The 24,812-nt window shown below is 42.5% G+C and overlaps 1 long non-coding RNA gene and 1 pseudogene across 5 annotated transcripts; both read right to left on the reverse strand.

Annotated features, from left to right (window-relative positions):
- Positions 1-1,071: 1,071 nt before the first annotated feature.
- On the reverse strand, positions 1,072-21,407 carry 1700048B10Rik. Of its 5 annotated transcripts, none has more exons than XR_001780945.1 (5): positions 21,264-21,407; positions 20,510-20,600; positions 12,079-12,192; positions 11,835-11,996; positions 1,072-1,544 (listed from the first exon to the last, which is right to left on the reverse strand). It is a non-coding gene; the product is annotated as an RIKEN cDNA 1700048B10 gene (long non-coding RNA). The 5 variants fall into 5 exon arrangements; XR_382361.2 differs by having other exon boundaries at positions 11,835-11,993; positions 12,079-12,414; XR_382360.2 differs by having other exon boundaries at positions 12,079-12,414.
- Gm9702 (predicted gene 9702) lies at positions 23,298-24,501 on the reverse strand (annotated as a pseudogene).

The raw sequence follows: 24,812 nt of genomic DNA on the forward strand, positions 1-24,812 counted from the left end.
TTTACTTAATGCCCTGCCTTTATGCTACAGGTGTGAATTGCCTATGCCAGTGGTATTTTAAACCTCAAAATGAGCAAGAATGGTTTTTCAAGTTCCTAGAAGGAATCAACAAGAACTCAGTATAGCCAGGGAACAAGAACATCTGGAGACTCTCAGTCTTTAAAGATACACCTGCATCGGATTCTTTGTCCAGCTGTGCAGGCTCCAGGCAGATTGACCCACACCAATGATAAACAAAGGAACAGGCTGTGACTGCCTCACATTCACAATGGGAAAGGAAATTCCCAGTGAGTAAGGAAATTTTACCAGATGGTGAATCAAATTCAAACAGATAAATGTCAAGGACAGGAGTGATAGTGTCTGTGTAGAAATAAAACGACTCAAGAGGGCTTGTTGTCCTATAAAGAAATGAAACAATGTGTTGATGGCTTTCCATCACAGAGATGTCATATAAATAGCCTTTAGGGCCCAGAGGAAGGAAAGAAAACAGCTGTTCTGAAGCAGTTTTTCTATGTTATCAAAGCTAGATTACTACTAATCTGAAATAGGTTTGGGCACATCATTAGAGCATCTAGTAACTATGGTCACAAAATCAGCAAAATAATTAACATGATACAATAAATTATCTATAGAGAAAAAAGGAAAGAAGTGAGTAATAAATATGAGCTGGAAGATGAAACAAAATATCAAAAAGAAAAATGCAATCCTAACCCCATCAGTGAACAGCCATAACCAGGTGCCTTAGAGGACAAGGCTGGTAAACTTTAAAAACACATGGTTTTGGAAAGAAGTTTGTTTGTTCTTTCATTTTCTTTTGTTTTTAATGCAGCACATGTTGGCTAATAATGCCACAATTATCCAGCTTAGCTTCCTTGGTTTTAGGAATGTTGGCATTGCTACCATGCCAAGATAAAAATGGTAATAAATGTAATCTCTACTGCAGGAGTCTGAGGGTGGAAACATAGAGGACTGGAAAAAGGAGGAGGTTGTGTGAGAGGAGAGCAAAGAAGGAGGGAGGGAGGGAGGGAGGGAGGGAGGGAGGGAGGGAGGGAGGGAGGGAGGGAGGGAGGGAGGGGGGAGGATTAATTGTTCATCCCACTGGAACTGCCAGTAGAATATTCATTCATAAACAGAGTGAATCTATATGTTGAAAATCCCAACAAGCTCATAAAACAAAACTAAATATATCATACATAAATAAAACAACTAGAACTATTAAACTCTTGCAGGTTACAGAAAATTATATTACTATCAAAATTATGTCCCCAGAATGCTCCAAATGTACACACTCTTGTCTTGTCAAAGAGTCTCTTGGACTACAACAATTACTATCCAAAAATCTAGTCAGTGGAACATCATTTGCAGGTCACTGCCCTGGTAGAAGACGCAGGCTTAGCTAGCGTTCACCTCTCAGTCTCCTCCTGTCCTGTGTCTAAAATCACAGATTAGTCTTTTGAAGCCTGCAGAAGGAATGCACAAGTGTTATGGAGAAGGCTTCAGTTGTCTCTGCTCTCCATCCTGCAGCAGGTTGGGGTCTTGTGTTCCTGAAAGAGAGGAACACAGATGACATGCACTGTAATATCAAACACCCAGCATTTAGTGAGTGAGCAAAGAAACCTGATACACACTTAAAAAACAAGGTAAATGGATGGAAAATATCATCCTGGGTGAGGTAACTCAATCACAAAAGAACACCCATGGTATGCTGCCACACACCTCCAAAAGGATCTATGTGACAAGTTCCACAGACTGAGGTGGTTGACCTCAAAAGGGGGAAGCCTCCTGGAACCAGTTGTGGAACTCTTCGCTGGAGAAAAAAATATTGAACCCTAGTTCTCATGGCATCTGTTTTGTTTTCTCTTATTCCTTTTCTTATTTACATGTTTCTGATAGCCTAGGCCAATATCTTAAGCAAGAGTAATGGGTAAGAAACCATCCCTTCAGATGGGGTCACTAACATGACCTTATCCCTGAGAAAACCAATGCTTTATTATTTAAGTCATTTATAAAACTATTATGAGAGAAAAAAACTTTCCCAACAATAAAATTTCATATGGCTACTCATGTGTCATCAGAGGTGGATTTTGGTATATGGTAAAGAAAGCCTTAATTAAAAAGAATTAAGAGAGTCTCGCCCAACACCCACAAGGGCCCACACAGGATTCCCCACGGGATCCTAAGACCTCTGGTGAGTGGAACACAGCGCCTGCCCCAATCCAATCGCGCGGAACCTGAGACTGCGGTACATAGGGAAGCAGGCTACCCGGGCCCGATCTGGGGCACAAGCCGCTTCCGCTCCACTCGAGCCCCGGGCTACCTTGCCAGCGGAGTCCCGTGACACCCGCAAGAGCCCACACAGGATTCCACACGGGATCCTAAGACCTCTAGTGACTGGAACACAACTTCTGCCAGGAGTCTGGTTCGAACACCAGATATCTGGGTACCTTCCCTGCAAGAAGAGAGCTTGCCTGCAGAGAATACTCTGTCCACTGAAACTAAGGAGAGTGCTACCCTCCAGGTCTGCTTATAGAGGCTAACAGAGTCACCTGAAGAACAAGCTCTTAACAGTGACAACTATAACAGCTAGCTTCAGAGATTACCAGATGGCGAAAGGCAAACGTAAGAATCCTACTAACAGAAATCAAGACCACTCACCATCATCAGAATGCAGCACTCCCACCCCACCTAGTCCTGGGCACCCCAACACAACCGAAAATCTAGACCCAGATTTAAAAACATTTCTCATGATGATGATAGAGGACATCAAGAAGGACTTTCATAAGTCACTTAAAGAATTACAGGAGAGCACTGCCAAAGAGTTACAGGCCCTTAAAGAAAAGCAGGAAAACAACCAAACAGGTAGAAGTCCTTAAAGAAAAACAGGAAAACACATCCAAACAGGTGATGGAAATGAACAAAACCATACTAGAACTAAAAAGGGAAGTAGACACAATAAAGAAAACCCAAAGCAAGGCAACGCTGGAGATAGAAACCCTAGAAAAGAGATCTGGAACCATAGATGCGAGCATCAGCAACAGAATACAAGAAATGGAAGAGAGAATCTCAGGTGCAGAAGATTCCATAGAGAACATCTACACAACAGTCAAAGAAAATACAAAATGCAAAAGGATCCTAACTCAAAATATCCAGATAATCCAGGACACAATGAGAAGACCAAACCTACGGATAATAGGAATTGATGAGAATGAAGATTTTCAACTTAAAGGGCCAGCTAATATCTTCAACAAAATAATAGAAGAAAACTTCCCAAACATAAAAAAAGAGATGCCCATGATCATACAAGAAGCCTACAGAACTCCAAATAGACTGGACCAGAAAAGAAATTCCTCCCGACACATAATAATCAGAACAACAAATGCACTAAATAAAGATAGAATATTAAAAGCAGTAAGGGAGAAAGGTCAAGTAACATATAAAGGAAGGCCTATCAGAATTACACCAGACTTTTCACCAGAGACTATGAAAGCCAGAAGAGCCTGGACAGATGTTATACAGACACTAAGAGAACACAAATGCCAGCCCAGGCTACTATACCCGGCCAAACTCTCAATTACCATAGATGGAGAAACCAAAGTATTCCACGACAAAACCAAATTCACACAATATCTTTCCACAAATCCAGCCCTTCAAAGGATAATAACAGAAAAGAAGCATTACAAGGACGGAAATCACGCCGTAGAACAAGCAAGAAAGTAATCCCTCAACAAACCAAAAAGAAGACAGCCACAAGAACAGAATGCCAACTCTAACAACAAAAATAAAAGGAAGCAACAATTACTTTTCCTTAATATCTCTTAATATCAATGGACTCAATTCCCCAATAAAAAGACATAGACTAACAGACTGGCTACACAAACAGGACCCAACATTCTGATGCTTACAGGAAACCCATCTCAGGGAAAAAGACAGACACTACCTCAGAGTGAAAGGCTGGAAAACAATTTTCCAAGCAAATGGTCTGAAGAAACAAGCTGGAGTAGCCATTCTAATATCGGATAAAATCGACTTCCAACCCAAAGTCATCAAAAAAGACAAGGAGGGACACTTTGTTCTCATCAAAGGTAAAATCCTCCAAGAGGAACTCTCAATTCTGAATATCTACGCTCCAAATGCAAGGGCAGCCACATTCATTAAAGACACTTTAGTAAAGCTCAAAGCACACATTGCACCTCACACAATAATAGTGGGAGACTTCAACACACCACTTTCATCAATGGACAGATCGTGGAAACAGAAACTAAACAGGGACACAGTGAAACTAACAGAAGTTATGAAACAAATGGACCTGACAGATATCTACAGAACATTTTATCCTAAAACAAAAGGATATACCTTCTTCTCAGCACCTCACGGGACCTTCTCCAAAATTGACCATATAATTGGTCACAAAACAGGCCTCAACTGATACAAAAATATTTAAATTGTCCCATGTATACTATCAGACCACCATGGCCTAAGACTGATCTTCAATAACAACATAAATAATGGAAAGCCAACATTCACGTGGAAACTGAACAACACTCTTCTCAATGATAACTTGGTCAAGGAAGGAATAAAGAAAGAAATTAAAGACTTTTTAGAGTTTAATGAAAATGAAGCCACAACGTACCCAAACCTATGGGACACAATGAAAGCATTTTTAAGAGGGAAACTCATAGCTCTGAGTGCCTCCAAGAAGAAATGGGAGAGAGCACATACTAGCAGCTTGACAACACATCTAAAAGCTCTAGAAAAAAAGGAAAGAAATTCACCCAAGAGGAGTAGACGGCAGGAAATAATCAAACTCAGGGGTGAAATCAACCAAGTGGAAACAAGAAGAACTATTCAAAGAATTAACCAAACGAGGAGTTGGTTCTTTGAGAAAATCAACAAGATAGATAAACCCTTAGCTAGACTCACTAGAGGGTACAGGGACAAAATCCTAATTAACAAAATCAGAAATGAAAAGGGAGACATAACAACAGATCCTGAAGAAATCCAAAACACCATCAGATCCTTCTACAAAAGGCTATACTCAACAAAACTGGAAAACCTGGACGAAATGGACAAATTTCTGGACAGATACCAGGTACCAAAGTTGAATCAGGATCAAGTTGACCATCTAAACAGTCCCATAACCCCTAAAGTAATAGAAGCAGTTATTAATAGTCTCCCAGCCAGAAAAAGTCCAGGACCAGACGGATTTAGTGCAGAGTTCTATCAGACCTTCAAAGAAGATCTTATTCCAGTTCTGCACAAACTATTTCACAAAATAGAAGTAGAAGGTACTCTACCCAACTCATTTTATGAAGCCACTATTACTCTGATACCTAAACCACACAAAGATCCAACAAAGATAGAGAACTTCAGACCAATTTCTCTTATGAATATCGATGCAAAAATCCTCAATAAAATTCTCGCTAACCGAATCCAAGAACACATTAAAGCAATCATCCATCCTGACCAAGTAGGTTTTATTCCAGGGATGCAGGGATGGTTTAATATACGAAAATCCATCAATGTAATCCATTATATAAACAAACTCAAAGACAAAAACCACATGATCATCTCGTTAGATGCAGAAAAAGCATTTGACAAGATCCAAAACCCATTCATGATAAAAGTCTTGGAAAGATCAGGAATTCAAGGCCCATACCTAAACATGATAAAAGCAATCTACAGCAAACCAGTAGCCAACATCAATGTAAATGGAGAGAAGCTGGAAGCAACTCCACTAAAATCAGGGACTAGACAAGGCTGCCCACTTTCTCCCTACCTTTTCAACATAGTACTTGAAGTCTTAGCCAGAGCAATTCGACAACAAAAGGAGATCAAGGGGATACAAATTGGAAAAGAGGAAGTCAAAATATCACTCTTTGCAGATGATATGATAGTATATATAAGTGACCCTAAAAATTCTACCAGAGAACTCCTAAACCTGATAAACAGCCTTGGTGAAGTAGCTGGATATAAAATAAACTCAAACAAGTCAATGGCCTTTCTCTACACAAAGAATAAACAGGCTGAGAAAGAAATTAGGGAAACAACACCCTTCTCAATAGTCACAAATAATATAAAATATCTTAGCATGACTCTAATTAAGGAAGTGAAAGATCTGTATGATAAGAACTTCAAGTCTCTAAAGAAAGAAATTAAAGAAGATCTCAGAAGATGGAAAGATCTCCCATGCTCATGGATTGGCAGGATCAACATTGTAAAAATGGCTATCTTGCCAAAAGCAATCTACAGATTCAATGCAATCCCTATCAAAATTCCAACTCAATTCTTCAACGAATTAGAAGGAGCAATTTGCAAATTCATCTGGAATAACAAAAAACCTAGGATAGCAAAAAGTCTTCTCAAGGATAAAAGAACCTCTGGTGGAATCACCATGCCAGACCTAAAGCTTTACTACAGAGCAATTGTGATAAAAACTGCATGGTACTGGTCTAGAGACAGACAAGTAGACCAATGGAATACAATTGAAGACCCAGAAATGAACCCACACACCTATGGTCACTTGATCTTCGACAAGGGAGCTAAAACCAACCATTGGAAGAAAGACAGCATTTTCAACAATTGGTGCTGGCACAACTGGTTGTTATCGTGTAGAAGAATGTGAATCGATCCATACTTACCTCCTTGTACTAAGGTCAAATCTAAGTGGATCAAGGAACTTCACATAAAACCAGAGACACTGAAACTTATAGAGGAGAAAGTGGGGAAAAGCCTTGAAGATATGGGCACAAGGGAAAATTTGCGGAACAGAACAGCAATGGCTTGTACTGTAAGATGGAGAATTGACAAATGGGACCTAATGAAACTCCAAAGTTTCTGCAAGGCAAAAGACACTGTCAATAAGACAAAAAGACCACCAACAGATTGGGAAAGGATCTTTACCTATCCTAAATCAGATAGGGGACTAATATCCAACATATATAAAGAACTCAAGAAGGTGGACTTCAGAAAATCAAATAACCCCATTAAAAATGGGGCTCAGAACTGAACAAAGAATTCTCACCCGAGGAATACCGAATGGCAGAGAAGCACCTGAAAAAATGTTCAACATCCTTAATTATCAGGGAAATGCAAATCAAAACAACCCTGAGATTCCACCTCACACCAGTCAGAATGGCTAAGATCAAAAATTCAGGTGACAGCAGATGCTGGCGTGGATGTGGAGAAAGAGGAACACTCTTCCATTGTTGATGGGATTGCAGGCTTGTACAACCACTCTGGAAATCAGTCTGGCGGTTCCTCAGAAAATTGAACATAGTACTACCGGAGGATCCAGCAATACCTCTCCTAGGCATATATCCAGAAGATGCTCCAACTGGTAAGAAGGACACATGCTCCACTATGTTCATAGCAGCCTTATTTATAATAGCCAGAAGCTGGAAAGAACCCAGATGCCCCTCAACAGAGGAATGGATACAGAAAATGTGGTACATCTACACAATGGAGTACTACTCAGCTATTAAAAAGAATGAATTTATGAAATTCCTAGCCAAATGGATGGACCTGGAGGGCATCATCCTGAGTGAGGTAACACATTCACAAAGGAACTCACACAATATGTACTCACTGATAAGTGGATATTAGCCCAAAACCTAGGATACCCAAGATATAAGATACAATTTGCCAAACACATGAAACGCAAGAAAAATGAAGACTGAAGTGTGGACACTATGCCCCTCCTTAGAATTGGGAACAAAACACCCATGGAAGGAGTTACAGAGACAAAGTTTGGAGCTGAGACGAAAGGATGGACCATGTAGAGACTGCCATATCCAGGGATCCACCCCAGAATCAGCATCCAAACGCTAACACCATTGCATACACTAGCAAGATTTTATCAAAAGGACCCAGATGTAGCTGTCTCTTGTGAGACTATGCCGGGGCCTAGCAAACACAGAAGTGGATGTTCACAGTCCGCTAATGGATGGATCACAGGGCTCCCAATGGAGGAGCTAGAGAAAGTACCCACGGAGCTAAAGGGATCTGCAACCCTATAGGTGGAACAACATTATGAACTAACCAGTACCCCTGAGCTCTTGACTCTAGCTGCATATGTATCAAAAGATGGCCTAGTCGGCCATCACTGGAAAGAGAGGCCCATTGGACACGCAAACTTTATATGCCCCAGTACAGGGGAACGCCAGGGCCAAAAAGGGGGAGTGGGTGGGTAGGGGCGTCGGGGTGGGTGGGTATGGGGGACTTTTGGTATAGCATTGGAAATGTAAATGAGCTAAATACCTAATAAAAAATGGGGAAAAAAAAGAATTAAAATATTTCAGATTTACACGTTGAAGATGTATAAAAAATCAGGGGTTAGATGATAAATAATAATTGACCATATAGGGCTGGAGGGGTAGCTCAGCGGTTAAGAGCACCGACCTTTAAAGATTTCTTAACCTGCTCTTGGAAATATGCCACTAGCCTGGGACAACTGCCCCCACTGAATACATCATTTTGGAATTGTAATAGTTTGATGAGTAATATTAATACTGATGTTACTTGTTCTGTTTCTGATTGTTTCACTGGATACAGTTTCTAAGAGATATTCTTGTGCTATACTATACCAAATGATTTTTGTTGGTATTTGTGATTGTTTCACTGGATACAGTTTCTAAGAGATGTAATGTTTGGTTTTTAATGTATAAAATCCCCTGCTAAAGAGCTGCAAAATATGCTCAGATTCAAACTGTCTCTGTGTTTGTTTCTGTTTGTCACCACCTAATGCTTACCCACGTGGCCTTGAGAACCCACATCTCAGGGACCCCCATACACAGCTGGGGTGGTCCATGGCAGTATGCACTCACTAATAAGTGGATATTAGCCCAGAATTCAGAATACCCAAGATACAATCCACAGATCACATGAAGCTCAAGAACAAGGAGGACCAAAGCTCAAGAACAAGGAGGACCTTCTTAGAAAGGGATCAAAATACCAGTGGGAGGAGATACAGAGACAAAGCATTGAGCAGAAACTGAAGGAAAGGCCATGCAGAGACTGTCCCACCTGGGGATCCGTCTCATATACAGTCACCAAACCCAGACACTATTGTGGATTCCAACAAGTGCTTGCTGACAGAAGCCTGATATAGCTGTCTCCTGAGAGGCTCTGCCAATGCCTGACAAAGAAGTGAATGCTCACAGCCATCCACTGGACTGAGTACAGAGTCCCCAGTGGAGGAGCTAGAGAAAGGACCAAAAGAACTGAAGGGGTTTGCAGGCCCATAGGAGAAACAACAATATGAACCAACCAGTATCCCCAGAACTCCCAGGGACTAAACCACCAACCAAAGGGTACCCATGGCTCCAGCTACATATGTAGTAGAGAATGGCCTTGTGGGACATCAATGAGAGGAGAGGCCCTTGATCCTGTGACAGCTTGATGCCCCAGTGTACCAGAATGCCAGGACAGACAAGCAGGAGTGGGTGGGTTAGTGAGCCAGGGGCTAGGATAGAGGGGTTTTCAGAGGGGAAATGAAGAAAGGGGATAAAATTTGAAATGTAAATAAAGACAATATCTAATAAAAAAATTAAAAAACAAACAAAACAAGTGGACCTAGCAGACTGAACTCACACCTCTCTTGTCACTGTACCCTTTTCCTGTGTCTCCCTCAGAGTGGGCACATGAAGGACAGGGGTGTTCTTCTCTTGAAAGCACATTTGACCATGAATTAAGTCTGTTATATAATGTCATATGTATTTTTGGGCCTGGTATGGGCCTTGAGGACCAATCCCAAGCCTGGCTCAAGTTTTGAGACCTGTCTCAGTCACTTCTGTATAGGGATGACTCAACAAGACCTCTTTGTTGTTGCCTCTGCCCTACCATGGCTGATACAGAGCTATGCCATTGGCCCTGTCAGTCTCTCCATACCCTCTATCACCCTTCCCCTGCCTCCTACATCATCTTAACCCACCAAAAATCCCCCTATGTTCTGAACTTATATAAGTGAGAGGCTGATGTCATAAAATTGAGTTCCTGCTTTAACAAAACTCCAGGCTGTGTATGTTTCTTTTGGGTCATCAACACTCACCATCCTCCTCAACTCCATAGAGACCCGGCAGGACCACTCTCCTCATGCCTGGACCTGCCAGCAGGGAGCCAGATAGATAGAGATAGAGATAGAGATAGAGATAGAGATAGAGATAGAGATAGAGATAGAGATAGAGACAGAGACAGAGACAGAGACAGAGACAGAGACAGAGACAGATAGATATAGATATATAACAAAACTACGCACAATGGTCTAAATATACCCGTAGGTGAAAAAGTTCATTGGAGGAAAGGGGAACCAGAAAGCACCTGAGGGGTACTGAGGCTGTTCATCACCATTTTCTGCATCCTGTTTGGACACAAGCTGATGAACCTGGGGTCTAACACTGCACTGCCATTCAATCTGGGCCATCAGTGGACTGAAATTCCTAATTTATGTCCTGTTCTGAGGGCCCTGAGCAGGCCCATCTATTTCTGTTTTGGTTCTAATCAGGGGCCTTGTTTATAGGTCCTTGCTGGAACTAGCCTCCTATCTAACACAAGAACAGTGTGTCTTAGCTAAGGAAAGACTGAGTACTCAGGCTAGTTAATGTCCTCTAAACCAATCTGTCCACCACAAGAATGGAGGATCCACCTGGGGAAATGGAGGAGGTAGACCGGGGATTATCCCTGCACCATCACACTTCAGCAGTGTAGATGGCTCATCACAGAGAATGGAGCCTTGTGGCAGGGAGATGTGCTCAACCATTGGACATCAGGCCCTCTCAGGTTTCAGGGCCAAGCTGATATCCCTGCCAGAGATGCTTATAGTGGTAATTCTCAACCTGAGGGTCATAACCACTTTGGAGGTTGTAGATCAGATAACTTGCATATCAGATATTTACATTATGATTCAAAACAGTAAAATATTTATAGCTTGGAGGTAGCAACGAAGTAATCTTATGGTTGAAGTGTCACCACATCATGAGGAACTGTATTAAAATGTTGCAGAGCCAGGAAGGTTGAAAGGCACTGGCTTATAGGAAGGAGATGAGGCAGGAAGGCCAAAGGGACAAGGAACTATGTAATGCTATAGTGTTTTGATCAGTGACTCCTGCTTACACTGAGTGAATTGTAGATAGAATCCAAACATTACTTGAACATGAAGTCTATAAGAAACAGCTTCAAACTTCAAACAGGTCCATGTGTGCCCTGTGCCCAGGGGCTGACAACAGTCTCAGTGTCCATTTTGCTGTTCTTAGCCATTGTCAGTGGTATTCTTAGCCACCCTGCAAGGAAGGCACCATCTGGAATCTGCTATAAGGTAATGTCTTCTCTTTTGTCTGTCATTTATGTTTTTAGGGTATGTGCTCCATGAACATAAAATGAATAAGCCCAGGAGTGTGGTGCATGCTTAGGAGTTTAGTGAACTCCTATACTGAGCATGCTCAGGGCACTAGTGTCTTCCAAATGGAGCATGTGCAGGGAGAGACCCACACTTCTACCCATATGCACAGGCTCATGGGGTGAAGTGCGCATGCTTTACTTGCTGGAGCAGGATGTGGCTTCCCAAATAGGATGCCAATGCTCTCCTCATCCCCTTCAGGTAATAAACCTTCCTCCTCTCTTTTGTCTCATCTCTGCTTAGTTTCTCTTTCACTCACTGCCAGGAGGACCCTTGGTGTTTGTCTTGCATTTAGACAATCAGTGTAGCCCACACAGCAGGCATCTGCCATGCTGCTCTCTACATTTCTTCTGCATCAGTGACATGACTTGCTGGGCCTACACAGTTGTGCCTACTTCAGGACAGTGAAAGCCCTTCAGAGATAGAGACTTAGTGGTGGACTTACTCCTCATATGCACATTAGCAGTGTCCTGGGTAGGGAACAGGAATATGGATGGCCCTTCCTCAAGTTGTCCCATCCAGGGGACAGGTGCCAAGGTACGTTCACCTCTCAAGGCTCAGCTGAAACACTTTTGCATCCTGTTCAGGAATTTTGTTACAGCATCTGCTGGAAAAGAGAAGACATGACCGTTCAGCCTAATGAATGTGCAAATGGAGCCAAAGGGGCCTATTTCCCTTGGGTGGCTCACCTGGTGCTAGTGGTCCAGGTTCTAGGACATGTTGCAAGCCCAAGTCAGGGATTGGGATGAGGGAACCGTTCTTGACCAGCATGACCAGGACATCATGGTTGGAGCTCCTGTAAGCTGATGGAGCATATATCTAGTAGCTAAATTCCATCAACTCGAGGAAGGGCACAGGCACTTGTATCCAGAGTTGCATTGTTGTTCAGGCATATGTCCCCTTGAAGCTTGAGCCTGGCTCCTTCCTTAACCTCTCAGTCCTTGTCAGGATACTCTCTGCTCCCATGGGTCAACACCCACAGAGATGGGCCTTTTCTCCATCTCTTGAGAGACACAGGAAACAGACTGTTGGAAAGGTTAAAATACCTCACTGATGCAGTCCTGAGTAGCCCTCAGCAGTATTAACAGCATCCTCTAACCTGCTTGTAAACACATTCTGGGCCAGGAAAAGCCATCACCCATGTGGGCCTGGCCAAAGAGAGGTGGCAAAGGCCTCCTCTAGAATCTGAGCATGCATGAGTAATTATGAAGAACGGATCAGTTTCTGACAAGTCCAGCAACTGTGGCTTCCTCCACCTGGTCACAGAACTGTTCACCTTTACAGGAAGGTCAGGAGTACACCCAACTCTGCATTCATTCCTTGCAACCTTAAGTCTCTAGGACATTGTCTAAAACACGACAGCAGGGTCTACCATCTTCCATGTGTTCAATGTGTCTGACAGCAAGTTTGCTCCACCTTACTGAATAGAAATCACAGCATCAGGATTGAAGGCAAAAGCAAGTATGTGAACATGCTGCACCTTGCCACTGCCCAAAAGTCATGTCTGAAATACACCCTCTTCCAGCATGGTCCAGTAGATATGAGGACCAGCAGGGCAAACATGCCAAAACACACACACACACGCTGCTAGCTATGATACCATGCTGCTGCTGCCCCCCCCCCCATACTGCTAGGAATGAACTATGAAAGAAGGATGGCAGGCTTGTCAGAAAATGCATAACAACTCCTGAAACACAACAGTAATGTAGCAGTGGGTAGAAATGTGCATCAGGATGCCCAGTGTGCTCTGAGAGCTGGCAGAGGATGTGAGTTAGCTACAGGGATCAAGGAAAACCAATAGGCTCTGTATACTAGTGTTCATGGGACAAGCTGGGCAGCTGGGGAAAGGCTGGATACCTAGGAGTTCCTATGGGAAAACAGCAGGTCAGTGTCCAACATGGCTTGAAAAATGTGCAATGTGTGCAGATGGATATGACTGGGAAAAGGGGAGCATGCCTCCCTAGGTCCTGTCCCTCCACACTTTGTGTATTGTGTATGTACAGTAGGACCTGACACTTACACAGCACAGTGGTGTCAGGAGGAGGGGCTCCTGATTCTTCAGAGTGCCTTGAGTTTGGTAGTTGAATTCCTAACAAGACTAAATCTTAGCAGTTAACACAGGAGGTTAGGAACAGCAGGGTCTGATTCCTAGCAATGTATGTGAGGTAGGGTGGTCTCACAGGGTATAAGACTTAGTATTGTATGTGGGGTGAGGCAGAGTGGATTTACCAGCATAGACTGAAAAATAGCAGCATCTTTATGAGTGATGGGTACAGCAAGGGATTGTGTCCAGCAGGGTCGGATAAAAACCCATTACCCAATAGTGAGGATTTGGTTCCATCAGCATCTGTTTTATGACAGTATATATAGGGATCTAAGTGCTTGCCAGCAGCACTTGCAATCTACCAGTATATGTGGGGTAGGGCCCAGTAGGTCCTGAGTTATGGATGGTTGTATGCACCCAGGTATATGAAACTGGAGTTGATAGCTTCTAGTGTATATGGTATATCTGTGAGGGAGGCGTCAGCAAGGCCTGCTACCTATAAGTTTATAATATTTATACTATCCACTCTCCAATGCTGCTGCCCCAAATACAATGACAATTTTCAGGCAGGGTTAGACACACTCATCTAGAACCCATGTAATGTTTAAGGCGTCAGGACTCAAAGGACAACACACCAGAGTGGATACACCACTTACTATACAAGATGACAGATGCTACTAGACCACACCAACTCCCTGCTGCTATCTGGAAAACACAAGCAACAATCTGGCCCTACAGCTTGTCCCCTGATGAAGCCCCACATATAGTGCCATATTGAGATCCTTCTGGACACTCTCCACCATCCACATGACACACACTGAGGTTTGAAGCCCTCTAGGACATCCCCTCCACTACCATGGACAACTTCTAGGCCCTAGATCCTGCTGCACTTGCCTTTCCCCTTTCCCACAGCCCTAAATACACTGCTTTTATCACTCCATGCTGGGTGCCCACACACACAGTGCTATTTTCAGGCAAGGATGTCCATTCAGGCAAGGATGGACAACTAAAGCCACCATCCCACATAGCATTCAGGTGTCTAGCCCTTCCTAAATACCTCTTCCCTGAGGATACCACTCCACACACAGTGATAGCTATCTGACATTACTAGAAATTCCATTGACACTGCCACACAGCTTTGCCTAGGGGACAGCGTGCTGGCATTGTACACACACAGACTCTTGAGGGCATGTCCATCACAACTGAAGTCCTAAGTTTATCCAGCAGGGCCTATGACATGGAAGATTATAGTCTGTGACAGGAGTACAGGAGTCTCCATCAAGGCCTGGTAACTATTGTTGTAGTAGGTGCTGATTGGAGCTGATGTCTAAGAGGGTCCTGACACCGAGAAGGACATGTGAGCTTCATTAATGTGAGGCTGTCAAGCAGGGCCCAGGACAGAGCAGTGAGTTGATGGTACAGTGGCAGGAAGTATCCATCAGGGCCTGATGACCATCAGTCAATATGAGGGTTTGTCAGGGATCAGGACTGGATACACAGAACTAATGTGAAGCATATGTTGGTGACCTGTTCAGCATGCTTCAATACCCAGCAGTCAGGGTGGTGTTGGTGGGAAGTCGTGCATAGCCCAATACTTAGGAATGTATTCAAGGCACTGGGGAGGTTTACAGTAATTCCTGGTGCCTACAAGTACAAGTGCTATTTAACAGTGCATTACACCTGGGGTATATACCAGGACAGGAGGTGTCCTGCAAGATGTGAATCTAGCAGTATATGTTGGTTAATGGCAGGGGGTGGAATGACAAGCAAGCCCTGATACCTGTCCCTGTATTTCTGGTGGCAATGTGGTTAGGGGAATGCCTAACAGGTTCTGGCACCTGGCATTGTATATGAGACAGCAAAATAGCTGCTGTCTAGGCAGGACTCATGTCTAGAAATCTATATGTTGATTGTCCTTCAGGTACTTGAAGTAACAATGTATATAGGGTGTTAATGTAAGGCTGTAGGAGATCAAGTCCTGTTGCTCACCCATTCCCACACTACCTGAGAATACAGTGCTATGATCAGATCCAGTAGAGATTCCCTCTCTGCCACACACAATATGTTGGGAATCTGGTGTCACCACACCACACACTATACCACTACCACCCTTGAACTATTGCCCAGAGGGACCTTTGATGGCCAGTCCAAATACATACAATTTCATGTCCCTGTGTGCAATGGTGTTCTCATGGCATAGTGAACTGATCACATTATCTGCGTGTGGATGTGCTCAGCCTGCTCCTCCTGAAAACTGTCAACCTTCTGTGGCTCAAAACATCTCCCTCTGCTGTACATTCTATCACCATAAAGATGCATATTGTGAAGTGGAGCAGCTTCACGATGTTTGGATTGTCCAGAAGCTTAATTTTTCAATTTCTGTCCTGTTGTCTGTGGCATTTTTCTCACCCCTTTCAGAAGATCCTGACAGCAGACCACAACTCTTTGTGAAGGTGACAGAGCCATGTAAAGCTGCCTTTACTGAGGCTCCTGAGGTGACCCAACAGGGTCACACTTTCAGAAGGCCTGACCTCCAGGTCCAGCTGCATCACTGCCTGCTCTCTTCACTTCCCTGCAAGCTCCCTGATAATTTCCACCCTAATATAAGCTGACAAACAATGAGATGAAAACCATGGTATTACAAACAAGAGAATCAGGTTTGGAAGAAGCCTTACTGTTCTAAATTCCCACGTAGAAAAGTAAGAGAGAGTTGAGATGGCCCCATAGTGCACTTCTGGGTCATAGAAAACTAACAACACAACACTAGAATTTACTGGGAACAGCAGGAATCAGGCACCCAGGAACTCCACCTGACCAGTGGCACAGGTTCCTTCCAGTTTGGGCCCATGAGCTGAGCCGACCTTGAGCATAAACTCCACAGCCAGTCCCACAACACCCAGAGGAAGCTCCAATCCCAGGCTCTCTAACAACCCCAAGATTGCAGGTTCACAGTTTCTCTGGATTGCAGGATCACAGAATCACAGGATCACAGAAGCAGCTTGACTCCCAGAAGCTCTGACACATCCAGGATCTCACAATCACAGGATCCCAGATTCACAGGATTTCACAATCACAGGATCCCAGAGACAGCTGACCTCTGAGTAGTTGTGACACAACCAGGATCACAGGAAGGACAGGCTCCAGTCAGACATAGCCAGGGTAGGTAGCACTAGAGATAACCAATGGAGGGAAGGCAGGCATAAGAACATAAGCAACAGAAACCTAGGTTACTTGGTAGCATGAGAACCCAATTCTCCCACTAGAGCAAGCCCTGGATACATCATCACATCAGAAAAGCAAGATTTGAATCTAAAATCACTTTTCATGACAATGATAGAAAACTTTAAGAAGAACATAAATAACTCCCTTGAAGTATAGCAGAACACAGCAAAACAGCTAGAAACCCTTAAAGATGAAACACAAAAATCCCTTAAAGTACAGGAAAACAATCAAACAGGTGAAGGAAATTAATAAAGCCATGCAAGATCTAAAAATGGAAATAGAAACAATAAAGAAATCACAAAGGGAGACAACCGTAGAGTTAGAAAACCTAGGAGAGATGTCAGGAGTCATAGATGCAAGCATCACCGTCAGAATACAAGAAGAGAGAATCTCAGGTGCAGAAGATACCATAGAAATCATTGACACAACAGTCAAAGAAAATGCAAAATCTAAAAGGATCCTAACCCAAAACATCCAGGACACAATAAGAAGACGACACCTAAGGATAATAGGTATAGAACAAAGCGAAGATTCTCAACTTAAAGGGCCAGTAATAATTTCAACAAAATTATAGAAAACTAGTTCCTAACCTAAAGAAAGTGATGTCCATGGATATACAAGAAGCCTATAGAACTCCAAATAGATTGGACCAGAAAAGGAATTCCTCCTGTCATATAATAATCAAAACACTAAATGCACTAACCAAAGAAAGAATGTTAAAAGCAGTAAGGGAAAAAGGTCAAGTAACTTAGAAAGGCAGACCTACCAGAATTACACCAGACTTCTCACCAGAGACTATGAAAGCTAGAAGATCCTGGGCAGATGTCATACAGACCCTAAGAAATCACAAATTCCGGCCCAGGCTTTTATATCCAGAAAAACTTTCAATTATCATACGTGGAGAAAACAAGATGTTCCATGACAAAACCAAATTTTACACAATATCTTTCCATAGATATGGCCTTACAAAGGACAACATGGAAAACACCAACACAAGGAGGGACACTACACCCTAGAAAAAAGCAAGGAAGCAATCTTTCAACAATCTTAAAAGAAGATAGCCACAGAAGTATAATTCTACCTCTAAATACAAAAATAACAAGAAGTAACAATCACGTTTCCTTACTATCTCTTAACACCAATGGACTCAATTCCCCCATAAAAGACATAGCATAACAGACTGGCTATGTAAACAGAGCCCAGCATTTTGCTGCATACAGGAAATCCATCTCAGTGGCAAAGACAGACAATACCTCAGAGTGAAACGTTGGAAAACAATTTTCCAAGCAAATGGTTCCAAGAAACAAGCTGGAGTAGCCATTCTAATATCGAATAAAATCAACTTTCAACCAAAAGTTATCAAAAAAGATAAGGAAGAAAACTTCATACTGGTCAAAGGAAAAATCTACCAAGATGAACTCTCAATTCTGAACATCTATGCTCCAAATGCAGGGCACTCACATTCATAAAAGAAACTTTACTAAAGCTTAAAGCACACATTGTAACCCTTACAGTAATAGTGGGAGACTTTAACACCCCACTCTCAGCAATGGACACATCATGGAAACAAACTAAACAGAAACACAGTGAAGCTAACAAGTTATGAACCAAATGGATCTAACAGATATTTATAGAACATTTCATCCTAAAGCAAAAGAATATACTTTCTTCTCAGGCCTCATGGTACCTTCGCCTAAATTGACCATATAATGAGTCACAAAACAGACCTCAATATATACAAGAAAGGTGAAATAATCCCATGCACCCTATCAGATTACCACAGACTAAGGCTGGTCTTAAATACCAACAAAAACAATGGAAAACACACATACACATGGAAACTGAACAACACTGAACTCAATGACAACTTGGTCAAGGAAGAAATAAAGAAAAATTAAAGGCCTTTTAGAATTTAATGAAAATGAAGACACATAATACCCAAACTTATGGGACACAATGAAAGCAGTGCTAAGAGGAAAACTCATAGCTCTGAGTGCCTCGCAAAAGAAACTGGAGAGAGCTTACACTAGCAGCTTGACAGCTCACCAGAAAGCTCTAGAACAAACAGAAGCAAATACACACAAGAGGAGTAGATGGCAGAAAATAGTCAAACTCAGGGCTGAAATCAACCAAAAAGAAACAAAGAGAACTGTACAAGAATCAACAAAACCAGGAGCTGGTTCTTTGAAAAAATCAACAAGATAGATAAACTCTTAGCCAGACAAACCAGAGGGCACAGACACAGAATCCTAATTAATAATATCAGAAATGAAAAGGAAGACATAATGAAATATATCTTAAAATAATTATTCTATTTGTGGAATATTAACAGTTGGAAATATTAAAATCATGTTTTACAAACATCATGGAATTATTATTGATAATTTTTGATCACTGTGCTTGAAATTAGCATTTTCTTAATGTTTAACTTCAAAGAGTTTTTTCCATTTAAAAGTATTTAAACTATATTTACTGATAAAATAATTTCTCTCCTAGAAACACTGATAATCTTTTTTAAGCAAACTTATAGTTAGACACTGTACACAGACATATAGTGTGTTTTCAATGCCTATGTCAGGTGGTATCACCTGAAGGCTTTTGAATATATTTCTTAATGATTCATTTTTAATATTTTATGATCTTATACTATGCTTAATTCCTAAAGAATATTTTGTATGTTTTGAAACATTTTAGTATTCAACATTAGATATAGGATCCTCAGATACGGGCAGTATTATATGTTCATTAATGATATTTTTAGGGTATGGAAGGCTGTGAATATAAAAGTTGAACAAAATTTTTGTATTTGATTCTCAAAATACTCAATATTATTAATATTTTTGATGTATAAAATGCATTTAAATAATAAAAAATTTTTAAGAAAAAAAAGGAAAAGAACAACAAACACAACCCCAAACCAGTAGCTGACAAAACAGGCTGAAAGTGAGAGTTGAGACTAACCAAACAGAAAATAATGAACAATGAAAAAAAAATCCTGGTCCTTGGAAAGGAGAGAGGAAACTGAGGAAGCATTCCCAAATCTAAGGATAGAGAAGATACAGGGTAAAACTAGAGACAAATGACTGTGATACAGTAGCAGATACAGCAAGGCTCTAACAACCTTTAGAACAGGGCTGGAGAGATGGCTTGGGCTTTGAGAGCACTGACTGATCTTTCAGAGGTCCAGAGTTTAATTCCCAGCAACCACATGGTGGCTCACGACCACCTGTAATGGGATCTGATGTCCTCTTCTGGTGTGTCTGAAGACAGCAACTGTGTACTAACTCACAACAAATCAATATATAGATCATAAAAAGGAAAAAAAGAACCATTAGAACATATCTAAGAATCTTTGAAACAGATATAGGAAACCTATCCTGCAACCAATTGTCAAACAGGGAGTAATGGACAAATTTCAAAATATATATAAAATGCTTGAATAGATCAATAACAAGCAATGAAGTTAAAATATTACCTGGAAAAACATCAACAAAACTCCAAGGCTTGACATATTCATAAATGAATTCTACCAGACTTTTAAAGAACACCAATGTTCCTAAGATAATTCCATAAACTAAAAGGGAAGGGACACTTTCCACTGTGTTCCAGAAAGCCAACATTACCCTGTAACCAAAACCAGACAAACAGAAAGCTCGCTGCTTCTGTGGATAGAGTTGCTTACCACCAGACCAGATGATCCAAGTTTTGTTCCTGGAGCCCACATGGTGGAATGAGAGAACTGGCCTCACAATTGGTCCTCTGTCCTTCCCATGTGTGCAGACATACACAAACAATTAAAATTACAGTAAACCAAACACTATTACCAATATTTTCATGTAAAAGAAGTGACAAACCTTAACGAGAGTCCGTGATACTTCATGATAAACAACACATTTATAAGCTCATGTTCATGAACATCAGTCCACTCAGGAATATAAGGTGAGTCTGAAATACACGAATCCATAAATAAAATCATGTGAAGAGTGTACGAGACGAAAAAGGACCTCGCCTTAAGAATAAAAAGTGTCAGCCAGGTGTGGTGGCATATGCCTTTAATCTTAGCACCTGAGAGGAAGAGGCAGGCATATTTTTGAGTTCAAGGCCAGCCTACAGAGTGAGCTCCAGGACAGACAAGGCTACACAGAGTAAACCCTGTCTCGAAAACAAACAAACAAACAAAAACAAAGAATGAAAAGTGTCATTTTCCAGAAAGTAGGTGGAACTAAGGAAAATGCTTCATGTGACAAGCCAAGTCTCTAAAGACAACTGTGGTATGTTCTCATTTCTATGCATAATGTGCCCGTTTTGGAGGAACCTGGACATAAAAGGGGGACATGAAAGAGGGCAAGGCTCTGCTTCCCTGTGATGGTCCACAGGGCTTGTGCTGGGCAGGAGCCTGCTTGTCTCAGCCACCCCGAACTGTCCAGGGAGTGCTGCACAGAGTCCTGGGACGTTCAGCATCTATATTCTGCAGCCCCAAGGCCTCCAATCGCCAGGCAGTGGGAAGAAAGGGTCAGTGCCTACAACACAACCAAAGTGGTTCTGACAAGATGAGAAGGCGGGTTAGGGAGTCACATCAGCAGCAAGACTAGAAAAACTAGGCTGTACCTGGGTGCTGGGGGAGTAGACAGGAGCAGCTCTCCTGAAATCATGCCTGAGCACACTGACTCTACCTCTGTAGCCCCGGAGTGAAAACTTAACCTCAGTTATAACAGGTCAGTTACCAACTGTCTCAGCACCTTCGCACCAACTGTAACTCCAGGTCAAGATCTAATTGGTCACATGTCCAGAACTTGGCCAATCAGACTGGGTAGTGAACCAGGACTCTCCTGATTGGTCATACTGAGGTCATGTGACTCGTGTACACATGAGAAGGTTCATGTCCCTACCACAAGCAGACAGCCTTATTACAGCAGGGTTAAGGAGAGAGGCTTTGCATGCTCTGTGCTTCCTTTCCAGGACTGTGCCAGCTAGGGTGCACCTCCCCATCCCATTGCCTCTGTCCACAGGAGAGCTCGCTTGCTATTGCACTTCCTTTCTCAGGTCCCAAAATACAGAGCTATTTCTGAAGGGCAGATTTTCGGTTTGCTCCCAGCTGCGGGTCCTCCCTGAGTACAAAAGCCTTCAGTTATGTATTCAGTCAGTGATCCTTCACCTTTCACTAGGGATCATCTACTGGGTCCAGAGGGCCACAAGACTGAAGGAATTCCTGTCTTCAAAAAACTCACAGTGGGCGGTGGTGGCTCATGCCTTTAATCCCAGCACCCGGGAGGCAGAGACAGGCAGATTTCTGGCCAGCCTGGTCTACAAAGTGAGTTCCAGGACAGCCAGGACTATATAGTGAAACCCTGTCTCGAAAACAAACAATCAAACAAACAAACAAAAAACTCACAGTATAAAAGTAAAAGTGAGACACTTTTAAGCAGTGTCTATGTCTACAAGTGTATACTGTCCTTTACCTCAGAGTAAGGCTCTTCCTTAATGCCTGCCCTGCCATGTGTGCTAATACCATTAACTAGTGAGCTCCAAAGGTGTATCGTAAAATAGTCATAGCTTGTCATACTTGGTTTTGCTCCCAAAATATTTTAAAATTAAAAGCTATTTTCTATTGCCTTTTCTGATCGTTCATTGCACTATTTTAGTGATGGATAATTTTAATCCAGAATTTTTTTTCTCAGATGTAGCAATTTCCCCAAATTTTTCATGACTTCTCCAGTACTTTTGGAAAATAGTTTCAATCTCTTGCTAACTAGCCCTCCTGGTTCCTGTGCACTTCCTGTGTTTCCTCCCAACCTTCAATTTTTGGTTTCTTCTAACTTAATGATTTCATATGTTTTTGAGAACTCCGTACAGGGGAACTATGTCCACTTCAGTCATGCTCCTGCCCCTCAGCTTCTCCCATTCCCCACCCAACTCATGATTTCTTTATTGTTGCACATTTATGTGGGTATAATAAGTACAGGGTCTGAGATTCAAGTTCTGGGACACAGCAAAGAGCAATAGTGTCAGCCCGTCTTCTCTGGGGAGACTCTTGAGCTCTGATTTATCACACCAAGGAAGATTTCTCAGATATTGGGATTGTTTTGTCATTATCAATCATAGTGGTACAACTCTATTTAAATTATGTATACACTTCAATACACAAATTGTGTGTGTGTGTGTGTGTGTGTGTGTGTGTGTGTGTGTGTGTGTGTGTTTTCAAGGATTAGTTTCATTTTCATGCCCCCCATCTCTCTGAAAGGTGAGTGTCATAGCTTGGGTTCTGTTACTGTGAAGAGACACCATGACCAAGGCATCTCTTACAAAGGACAACATTTAATTGGGGCTGGCTTGCAAGTTCAGGGTTCAGTCCATTATCATCAAGGTGGGAAGCATGATATCCATCAGGCAGGCATGGTGGTGGAAAACGAGCTGAGAGTTGTATGTCTTGATTGGAAAGCAGCCAAAAGACTGGTTCCAGGCAGCTATGAGGAGGGTCTCAAAGCCCACCTCCAAAGTGACAATTCCCTCCAACAAGACCATACCTCCTAATAGTGTCACTCCCTGTGAACCAACCACTCAAGCACATGAGCCTATGGGAGCCAAACCTATTCACACAACCACTGTGAGTGTAGACAGCCCTGCAATTACCAGAGACTTTCACTTGATTATGTTGCTTTGATTGAAGGCTTTGCTCATGCTTTGAAACCCCTTCCCAGAAAAAGGACTCTCAAACCACTTTGGGGTTCTGTGATGCCAGGCTCCACTGTCTGTCATGTATATGATTCATAGTCCACATGCCAATCTAGACGCAGCAAAAAGGCAATCTCTCACTCTTAGAAGACCCACACTCAGAAATGGGGCTGCTGTTGTTGGTTACAGAGAAGAGAACACTGGCAAAGACATTCTTCCTCAGTTTCTCCAGTTGCTGGAACATTCCAGTAATGAAATAACAAGTCATGAAGATGTGGAAAGCTCTTCAGGGAAGCAGTATTCACCTTCCACAGGGACCGGCCATCCTTACCATGGTGTTGCCAAAATAAGGCAGTGCCACAGAGAGGATGACCTCATGGGAGAGCTTGCACTTAAACTCATTCAACACAGTTACACTTGGACAGGAGAGCTAACCTTGGGCTGAGCAGCCAGTGTAGGCACACATTTATACATCCCCTCGGGAGTTGGTAAGTTGGCCATCTTTCCACTGAGCCTGGGGATTCTGCTTCTTTTCCTTTGACCCTTCCTCTTTCCATGGCATATCCATTGTAGGTTGGCTCTCTGCAAGATTTCTGGCATGAAACCTCACCTTCATCTCAATACATCTCTGAATTGGGGCTGCTTAATGCAGATGAGGAACCAGCACTTGGTACTGTGAAAGCCCTGATGAAAAGGAGGGCCAAGGACTTGTCATGGAGCCACACCAGTATGCATAGAATTGTGGTGTCAGCCAAGGTGACTTGCTTATATGAAAGTCCTCAACTTTGAGTGACCAGCAACCCCAGGATTTCCCTCAAGACCTCCTCCGCCATTTCAGTCGACTGTATATCATGCATAAGTCTCAAGGTGAGGACACCCAGGTGCTGGCTGAAGAAATGATGTCACTCTCACCAAAACTCACTCACTACACAGCCAAGCTGCTGCCTCTGCCTGCAGGTCCCCATTGCTCAGGTAAGAGGGATGGCATTGCTCTCACGCACACAAAATTCATCTTCACTCTTGAATGCTGGAACCTCCTCCACAGGGAGTTTGATGATAAACTCAGGGCTTCTGTTGGTTTGGCAAAAGTGGGAAAAGGGTGCTGTGAGTCCTGCTACACTGAACAGCAATAAGGACAATGACATCTGGGATTTTAAGAATATGTGTACAGTGTGCATGGGGTGGGTGTGTGGTGCTGTCTGTGTCTTTACATAAAAACAAAATAAGGTGTCTCTGTATTTTTCTTTTTTTACTAGATAGTTTCTTTATTTACATTTGAAATGTTATCCCCTTTCCTGGTTTCAACTATCCTCTCCCCCTCCCCCTGCTTATCAACCCACCTACTCCTCCTTCCTGGCCCTGGCATTCCCCTATACTGGGGCATAGAACCTTCACAGGACTAAGGGCCTCTCCTCCCATGGATGACAGACTAGGTCATCCTCTGCTACATATGCATCTAGAGCCATGAGTCCCACCATGTTTTTT

The sequence above is a fragment of the Mus musculus genome, chromosome 13 (assembly GCF_000001635.26).
Source record: "Mus musculus strain C57BL/6J chromosome 13, GRCm38.p6 C57BL/6J".
NCBI classification, from domain to species: Eukaryota; Metazoa; Chordata; class Mammalia; order Rodentia; family Muridae; genus Mus; species Mus musculus.